The sequence below is a fragment of the Triticum urartu genome, chromosome 1, assembly GCF_003073215.2.
Source record: "Triticum urartu cultivar G1812 chromosome 1, Tu2.1, whole genome shotgun sequence".
In the NCBI taxonomy this organism is placed as follows: domain Eukaryota; kingdom Viridiplantae; phylum Streptophyta; class Magnoliopsida; order Poales; family Poaceae; genus Triticum; species Triticum urartu.
Window position 1 is genome coordinate 552,789,845 of NC_053022.1, and position 9,889 is coordinate 552,799,733.

General features: G+C 47.3%; 1 pseudogene; it reads right to left on the reverse strand.

The window, feature by feature from the left end:
• LOC125533124 overlaps positions 1-9,156 on the reverse strand; it is a 43,994-nt pseudogene extending 34,838 nt beyond the window's left edge.
• Positions 9,157-9,889: the final 733 nt, after the last annotated feature.

The window sequence follows — 9,889 nt, forward strand, 5'->3', positions numbered from 1 at the left end:
GGTGCCGTCCGTTCGGCACTAGGATCTCCGGTGATTTGGATCACGACGAGTACGACTCCTTCAACCCCGTTCTCTTGAACGCTTCCGCTTAGCGATCTACAAGGGTATGTAGATGCACTCTCCTTCCCCTCGTTGCTGGTTTCTCCATAGATAGATCTTGGTGATACGTAGAAAATTTTGAATTTCTGCTACGTTCCCCAACACATACACCCCCAAGTTGCAAGTCGTTGGTCGGCATGCAACTAGGGACCCTCGACAAACACACACTCTCCTAGTTGCGAGTCGATGTTGACATGCAACTGGTGACCTTCGACAAACACACACACACCCTTACTTGCGAGTCGATGTATGGCTTGCAACCAGGGACCCTCGACAACACACACACACACCTTTAGTTGCGAGTCGATGGTCGACTTGCAACTGGGGGCACCGACAAACTCACACTCCCCTATTTGCAAGTTGATGGTTGACATGCAACTAGGGACCCTTGACAAACACACACACACACACCCCTAGTTGCGAGTCTATGGTCGGATGCAACTGGGGCCTCGACAAGCACACACACCGCATAGGTGTGAGTTGATGTTCGGCTCGCAACTAGGAGCCTCGACACACACACAAACACACACACACACACACCCCTAGTTGTGAGTTTTTGGTCGACGTGTAACTGGGGGCCTCGACCAACACATACACCCCCATAGTTGCGAGTCGATGGTAGATATGCAACTAGGGACCCTACACCCCCTAATTGCGAGTCGATGGTCGACTTGCAACTGGGGACCCTCGACAAACACACACACACACACACACACACACCGACTAGTTGCGAGTCGATGGTCGGCTTGCAACTAGGGGCACCGGCAAAGACACACTCCCCTAGTTGCGAGTCGATGGTCGGATGCAACTGGGGACCCTCGACAAACACACACACACACACATAGTTGCAAATCGATGGTCGGCATGCAACTGGGGACCCTCGAAATACGCACACACACACACCCCTAGTTGCGAGTCGATGAATGACATGCAACTGGGGACCCTCGACAAACAAACACACACACCCCTAGTTGTGAGTTTTTGGTCGACGTGCAACTGGGGGCCTTGACAAACTCACACACCCCCATAGTTGCGAGTCGATGGTAGATATGCAACTGGGGACCCTACACCCCCCTAACTGCGAGTCGATGGTCGGCTTGCAACTGGGGACCCTCGACAAACACACACACACTCACTCACTCACACACACACACACACAAGTTGCGAGTCGATGGTCGGCTTGCAACTAGGGGCACCGGCAAAGACACACTCCCCTAGTTGCGAGTCGATGGTCGGATGCAACTGGGGACCCTCGACAAACACACACACACACACACACACACACACACACTTTAGTGCAAATCAATGGTCGGCATGTAACTGGGGACCCTCGACAAACACACACACACACACTTAGTTGTGAGTCGATGGTCGGCATGCAACTAGGAATCCTCGACAAACAGAAACTCTTAGTTGCGAGTCGTTGGTCGGCTTGCAACTGGGGACCCTCGACAAACACACACACCTTTGGTTGCGAGTCAATGGTCGGCTTTCAACTGGGGCCACCGACAAACACACACGCCCTAGTTGCAATTGATGTTCGGCTTGCAACTGGGACCCTCGACAAACACACACTCCCCTAGTTGTGAGTTGATGGTTGACATGCAACTAGGGACCTTCGGCAAACACACATAGACACACCCTAGTTGCGAGTCGATATTCGGCTTGCAAATGGGGACCCTCAACTAACACACACATTTAGTTGTGAGTCGATGGTCGGCTTGCAACTGAGGGCATCGAAAAAAACACACATTCCAATTGCATTTTCATGTCAAAAGTGACACACCCCCCCCCCCACTTGTCGGAGGCAATATGCGGGTGAAGGATGGGCATACAGCTGGGTTGAGCGAGTTGCATGTCAAAAGTGGACATGAAACTAGGTCAGAGTCATGCAAGTTATGTGGGCGAGGTTGATATTGCAGTTATGTGTTCGATGGTGCACATGCAACGACAAACACTTACATATTTACAAACAAAGTTGTAATCCTATTGAAGACATGCAGTTGCAGCCAGGGATGATTCTTGCAGTTGTGTGTCTAGCTAGTAGGGCACACGCAAATGCCCTCCTGACAAAACAGTTTCATCCTATAAGTAGCACAGTCGCATTGAAGATGAGCGAATTTACACTTGTTGTGTGGTGATGGACATACAATTGACACCGATAAGAAAAAATCATGTGTTTAAAAAATATTAATTTATATTGCAGAAATGAAAAAAAAGAAAACAATAAAGGAAAACCAAAACAAAACAAAAATAGAAAACCGAACAAAAACTGACAAAAAAGGTCGAGGGTGACTTTGCAACTATAGACAAAAAAAAGGATTGGGCCACAGATCAAGCCCAGTTACGAGTTAATGTTGGAATTACAACTGAGACAAAAAGAAACTTCGGGCCTAGTTACAAGCCGAGGATAGACTTGCAACTAGCACACAAAAAATCAGGCTTAGTTACGAGTTGAGGATGTACTTGCAACTGAGACAAAGAAAAACAGAAAATCGAACACGTTTGATAATGGGTATACAATTAACATAGACATTTTCAGAAAAAAAAGACATAGACAAAATAATTCTGCACTAAATAGGGTTCATAAATTTAAAATGAATAAATACAAAAGAAAACTGCAGAAACTTGGCTCGTGTGTTTTAAATAGGGTGCATAGACTAGAGAAGAAAAACAAGAAAACCTTGACACATGTAATAAACAAAGCGACACAGCTCATCTCCACTACTAGTAAAAGAGCAAACTTAAATTACCCTATAGCCACACCAACAAATGTACACGGGATTACCAGAAACGTCGGATCAACCCACCTAAATCGCATCTAACAATCCAAATTACATCAAGGGTCTGCCATACAAACCAACTCGCCAGATTGAATGTTCTGCCGGCAGACTACCCACATATGTCCTGCCCCCACGACCAAACCTTGATCACCTCCACCGAATCTCCACTAATTGCGCCACTGCCACAACCGCGCACCGAGATTTCCTCTCTCTCCCTCCCGGTTTCCCCTCTGGTCTCTCTCTTCCCCGAACTCGCAACAACGCTAGGGATTCGCCCTCCCACCTAATGGCGATTCAGATCATGGAGGGCAGCGTAGGAATTGCCGAATCCTGCCACCCCCTGAATCCTTCTTCCTATCATTCCCTTCTCCATGCCCAACACCTGTACCAACTTGTCACGCCCAAGATGCAACCCTATCCTAAAGGAACTCGAAGGTCCCACCAAGGATAGAAGCGCATCTTGAAGACGCTTTTGCAAGGTGGATATCATTACATCAACATTACATAATAGTGGGGATACAGCCAAGACATACAATGTCACATGAATACAACAATACATCATATACAAGATCAACATCCGCCTACAGATGAAACATAAACAGAAACTCAAACAATATCCACCCTGCTAGCCCAGGCTGCCGACCAGGAACCTATCCCTCAATCGAAGAAGAAGCAGAAGAAGAACTCCAACACAAATAAACATCGCTCTCACGTCAAGATCATCGCATAACCTGTACCTGCAACTGGTGGTGTAGTAATCTGTGAGCCACGAGGACTCAGCAATCCCATTACCATGGGTATCAAGACTAGCAAAGCTTTATGGGTAAGGAAAAGGGTAAGGTGGTGAGGTTGCAGCAGCGACTAAGCATGTATGGTGGCTAACTTACGCAAAGAAGAGCGAGAAGAGAAGCAAAGCAAGCGGTCGTCAACTAGTAATGATCAAGAAGTGATCCTGAACTCCTACTTACGTCAAACATAACCCAGAAACCGTGTTCTCCTCTCAATCAACCCCGAAAAGAGACCATCACGGTTACGCACACGGTTGGTGTATTTTAGAAGGGTTTACTTTAAGTTTACTACAACCGGACATTAACAAATTCCTATCTGCCACATAACCGCGGGCACGGCTCTCGAAAGTTTATACCCTGCAGGGGTGTCCCAACTTAGCCCATGATAAGCTCTCGCGATCAATGAAGGATATTCCTTCTCCTGGGAAGACCCGATCAGACTCGGAATCCCGATAACAAGACATTTCGACAATGGTAAAATAAGTCCAGCAAAGCCGCCCGAATGTGCCGACAAATCCTGATAGGAGCTGCACATATCTCGTTCTCAGGGCACACTCTTCTGAGGATATGATCATTTATGCCGCTCGTGATGAAACCATAAGGTTATTTTCTCTCAATGAGAAGGGCGAGCTAGACGCAATCTCTCAGATTCCAGTCGTTTGTGAGTACTAAGATGTCTTTCCAGAAGAACTTCCGGGTATGCCTCCTCACCGGCCAGTTGAATTCGTTATCGATCTTGAGCCTGGCACGGAACCCGTTTGCAAGCGTCCTTACAAGCTTGGACCAAAACAGTTGCAGGTGCCGACGATGCCAGTGCAGATGACGCAACCGAGCTCAAGTGGGAGTTCGATGAGGAACGTGGCCGTTACTATGTTTCCTTTCCTGATGATCAGTAGTGGAGCCCAGTTGGAACGAGCGGGGATCTAGCATTTGGGCTTGTCTTCTTTATTTTGGTTCCGTAGTCGGACCTTGATTGTACTCTGTATGATGACTGTTTAAGTTATGTATTGTGTGAAGTGGCGATTGTAAGCTAACTCTTTATCCCATTCTTGTTCATTACATGGGATTGTGTGAAGATGACCCTTCTTGCAACAAAACCACCATGCGGTTATGACTCTAAATCGTGCTTCGACACGTGAAAGATATAGCCGCATCGTAGGAGATATGACCTGTAGTAGCTCCTCTATTTTTCGCATGTTCAGTTGCTCCTCTACTCTCTCCTCTGTGTGTGCTTTTCTTTGTATCTCTACTCAGGACAACGGCGACTGGGCGGACCGGCGACTGGCGTGGAAACGGAAAAGGGTGGGCGACGCCGTGTTGAGATGAGGGCATGAGGCGGAGAAGCCGAGCAGAGGAGCAAACGAACATGCGCACGTACAGGTACATCTGTGGTCGATGAATCGATCGATATACAGGCGCACGTACATGGAAAAGGGATCGATTAATCGATCGATATTTTTTTAACAGGTGCATGTACATGGAAAAGGGATCGATTAATCGATCGAACCGATAGCTGCTAGGCAGGCGTGGATGCACGGTGGGCTGGCCGGATCTTACCGGTGCCCAGCCCAAAAATCTGGACTATGTATAAGGTAAGCACAAATTGTACCTGGTGCGTCCGCCCCTGTGTCTGCTAAGTACAGACGGTGTACTATTCTATCCTAGCTTGTTCTGTTTTTTTCAACCATTTTTTGTTGTATATTCCTTGTTAGTAAATGCCCCAATCTTTATCATCTAGGGCTAGGCACCATGTATTTGGTACTACAGTGAGTTCATGTGAAATCCTCCGATATTTTGTTATCTAGGCAGTCGAAACAACTTCAGTCCGTTTATCTTTTTTCCTGTTTTTGCTGTTGCGAGAAAAAAGAAGAAAAGGGATGCGGTACCAATGGCGAACTTGCACCAATTGATAATATGTCGTAGTTGTGATAGTTAATGTTTTGAGATTTCCTTTAGATAATATACCAAGTCTCTACAACTGAGTTCGAGTTTTCTGTGTGTGGGTAATAAGTACAGTACATGTACTGTTTTTATCCTTGTACTATTCTCTTCACCCTTTTTTTTTGTATACCCAATCTTTATTAACTAGGCAGCATGTATTTCGTGCACAATCAGTTGATATGAAGTCTTTCCAATATTTTGTTATCTGTGCAGTCAAAACAACTTCAGTCCGCTTAATAAAATTCTTCAGTTTTTGTTGCTGCAATGAGGAAAAAACTGTTATGCCAATGGAGAACTTGGATCAATTGATAATATGCCAATCTTGGGCACTAGACATCTACAGGGGTTTGGTACTGACATACGGTAGTTGTGATAGTTAATGTTTCTTGTTCCACGTTTTTTCTTCTTCTGACAAATCAAGTGTAATCTATCATATAATTCACCATCTTGCAAATGTCATTTTTTTTACAAAAGCTACTTTCTGTTTTCCAGTGTCGGTTAATCTTTTTTTATGCATTTATGTATTTCTAATACCAAAGAAGAGGTTTTCTACAAAAACTATTTTCTATCTTCCAATTCACAGATTTGAAGAATGAACATACATTTGGATGTCAATATATGTCGATTCCTAAAACACCCTGGCCTGTCAAACAAGAAGACTCGATACAGCCAGGTACGGGTGTGGCCCACTCGACAACCAAGCCAAACAACTCGCAGAAGAAGCCAAGAACATGCAGATGAAGTAAGCACTAAGTTGGTTTAAGAGTATGAAATTGAATACGATGAATGATGTGCTCGCCGGACAGGCACATGTTTTGTCTATATATGTACCCATGAGGCCATGACTATGTTTTCAGAATTGATTGAGACCCCCCCCCCCCCTCCCCGGTTCTACTCCCTCCATTCCTAAATATAAGTCTTTTTTAGAGATTTCAATATAGAATACGTACGGATGTATATAGATGTAGTTTGAAGTGTAGATTCACTCATTTTGCTCCGCATGTAGTCCATATTGAAATCTCTAAAAAGACATATTTATGACCAAGGGAGTAGAAACTTAGTGATTTTGTATTCCATTTATGCCGGTATTTGATATACTTATCAGAGTTTAAAGAGAGCAATCTTAAAAAAACCATCCTATTTTGTGTGAGAACTTCTCAAATATATTGGACAAAAAATATATTTGGTTTTCGTTCGGCTGTACTGCAGCACTTCAGTTTCTGCCTCTTATGTTTGATTTATTGTATACATCATACATCAGCTAATACATGCCTTGTATGCATGATTACTCATTATGCTCATGTTCATCCGATGTCATGTTTTTGAACCATGTACATCATTTTTCTGTTTACTGGTGGTGTGCTTTAAAATGCATAATATTGTTGTACATCGATTTTTTTCATGGTTATGCCTTACTGTTATTTCTGGAATTTTCATAATACAAATTAAAAATTTATACTCGCATAAAATTTTATGCGTATTTGTGGAGACGTGTGTTGCACGTGCACGCTTACTAGTATGGCTAAACGTCCGACAAAGAAAAAATGGCCAACGCACAGGCGCAGAAAACAGCTAATTCGATGCAGAGGCCGAAACAAAAAAAGGCAGGGGCCCAAAAAACAGACGAAGGCCCGCCCCCCCACTAGTAATGACCTGGACACCGGCCGCGAGCGAGACTACGCGCCGCGAGCGCGCGCCAGCCAGAAACATGTGTTTGCGCGTTGCCTAACCTTTGTTTGCACGAATCTTAAGAGACAAGATTCAATGGCTGTAGGATTAGATGTGAGATAGCTATTTCATACCTAGATGTGAAATAGCAAATGTGTCTTAAAAAAATGAACCACTTGTGCAAGTGACCTCTCTATCATACCACTGAACGACTGCCAATGGTATGTTGTGCAGCTATATACAAATGCCCGTAATGAGGGCGGCGTAGGTGGTCGAGCGCTCGCGCCAGCGTTGGCGCGAAGCGGGTGGCGTTGATGCGGACGTCCTGCTTGGCGAGGTAGAGCTCGAACACCTTGGCCCAGCCGCTTCGGTGGACGGAGTCGGGGTTCTTGATCGCCGGGTGCTCCGGCCCCAGCGCCTCCAGCAGCGAGCTCTCCTCCACGCTCACGTCGTAGTCGAAGCAGCCGAGCCCCATGTCCGCGGCGGGCGAGCCGAACGCGGTGCTCGCGATGAACCCCATCTTCCCGTACGGCACCACCTGGATCAGCACGCCGCCGGGCGGCAGGAACAACGCGTTCGTCAGCCCCGCGCCGTGGATGCCCAGCACCACGTCGAACGAGTTCACCACCCGCGCCTGCTCCGCGTCGGGCGCGTCGCCGCGCAGCTCCGCCACCACCGCCTCGAACCCCGCCGTCACTGCCGCCCGCGCGATCTCCGGCTCGTTCAGGATCCGGCGGTAGTGCCCCCGGTGGATCAGCAGCAGCCGCGGCTTCTTGTGCGGCGGCGGTTGCCGTGCCAGGCTGACCGGGGCGGCGCGTGGGAGCGCGTAGGTCTCGCGCAGGAACCGGGTGAAGTCGGCCATGGAGAGGCGGCCCCCCGGCACCAGCTCGGGGACGATGCTCAGCTCCTTGTAGAGGCGGAGCCCCACGGTGACGCGCGGGAAGCACCGGACCTGCGCGTCGCCGTCCATGTCCACCACGTCGTACTTGGACAGCCCCCGGAGGAAGGCCCTGTACTTGACCGGCCACTGCGGATGGAACCGGATGTTGGTGATGAGGAACATGACCTCGCCGTGGTACCGCCACGACTCGATGAAGAGCGGCAGCAGGATGTCGCTGTAGTCGTGCCAGTAGTTGCCCGCGTACCCGTCGATCTAGAACAGGACCGCCGGCACGTCGTGAGTCACCGTGCATGGCACCGCGGCCGCCCGGTCCTGTAGCTGCGTCACGGTGACCTTCCTTATGCTGTCGAGCTTGCGCGAGTATGGCGTGATCATCCACTGCCGGCGCTCAGATTCGGACAAGCTCGCCGGGACGAGGGTCACCGACAGGGCTGTGCCGTTGGTGCGGACGTCGCCGTCCACTTGGCAGGTGTCGGATAGGTCATAGGAGCGCCCCGCCGTGCTGCACACCACCTTGATTCTCTGTCGATCGCACGGCAAGGAAAAGGAATTTTTTTTTACCATGGTTAAACTAGCTTCGTTCATCAGCATAAAAGCAAATACGATCAAAACAACTCGAGTTTTCACCTGTTTCATGAGGAGCTTTGATCTTAGGATCCATGATTTGTCGTGCTTCCGTAATGACAACTGCAAATTAAGCAAAGAAGCTTAGCTTTCCGGGGTGCATGCACACGGCCGGCGAGCTAAACTGTTTCATTATTTACGCACCATGAGGGGGGAGGCTGACGGCGAGATGCCGAGCGACGAGATAGGTGAGGAGCATGAGGAGACTGCCGCCGACGAGGCCGACATGGAGGTGCTTCTGCACCGAGCCTGTTTGGCTCCTCCCGGTCCCGGGCTTCACCTCGCCGCCATGCATTGCAACTTCCTGCTGCTGCCGCCGCCGCCGCTCTGAGCTTTTTGTAGCTGTTGTCATTCTTGCTTTTGTTCTGCAGTCAACATGGCTGCACTAGGATACAAGTCAACATGGCTGCGCTTGAGGCTAATCTAGTGGGCTAAGTGTAATTAAGTGTGCAAATTGTTGTTGACTAGTGTTGCTAATCTCGTGGGCTGGCATACTAGGTTCTGATTGAGTATTTAACGGAGAATGAAATGATAACATGTCGTTGACGGAGCAGGGCGTGTCATCCATTGCGATCCTACTGCTAGTACTCCCACTTGTGGGGTTTATAAATCGGGCATGGAATCTTTAGTCTTTAATTTAACCAACAAAAACATGTGTAACATGCTTAAAAATATATGTTTGGAAACTTTATTCGATGATGAATCTAAATAGACTCCCTCCGTCCACGAATAAGTGTACTTCTAGCTTTTGTCTTAAGTCAAAATTTTGAAATTTTGACCAACTATATACAAAAAAGTAATAACATATATGACATCAAATTAATATATTATGAAAGTATATTTCAAAATAGATCTAGTAATATTAATTTAGTGTCATAAATGCTAGTACTTTTTTCTATAAAGTTGGTCAAAGTTCTAAAACTTTGACCTAGGACAAAATCTAGAAGTACACTTATTCACGGACGGAGAGAGTACATATTTTTTGAGACATAGATACATACTAGCCATCCCGCGCGGCGGCACGCCACGCCCATCGATACGGTATGTGTCTATATTCTATTTTTGGCTCATTTGATGAAAAATAA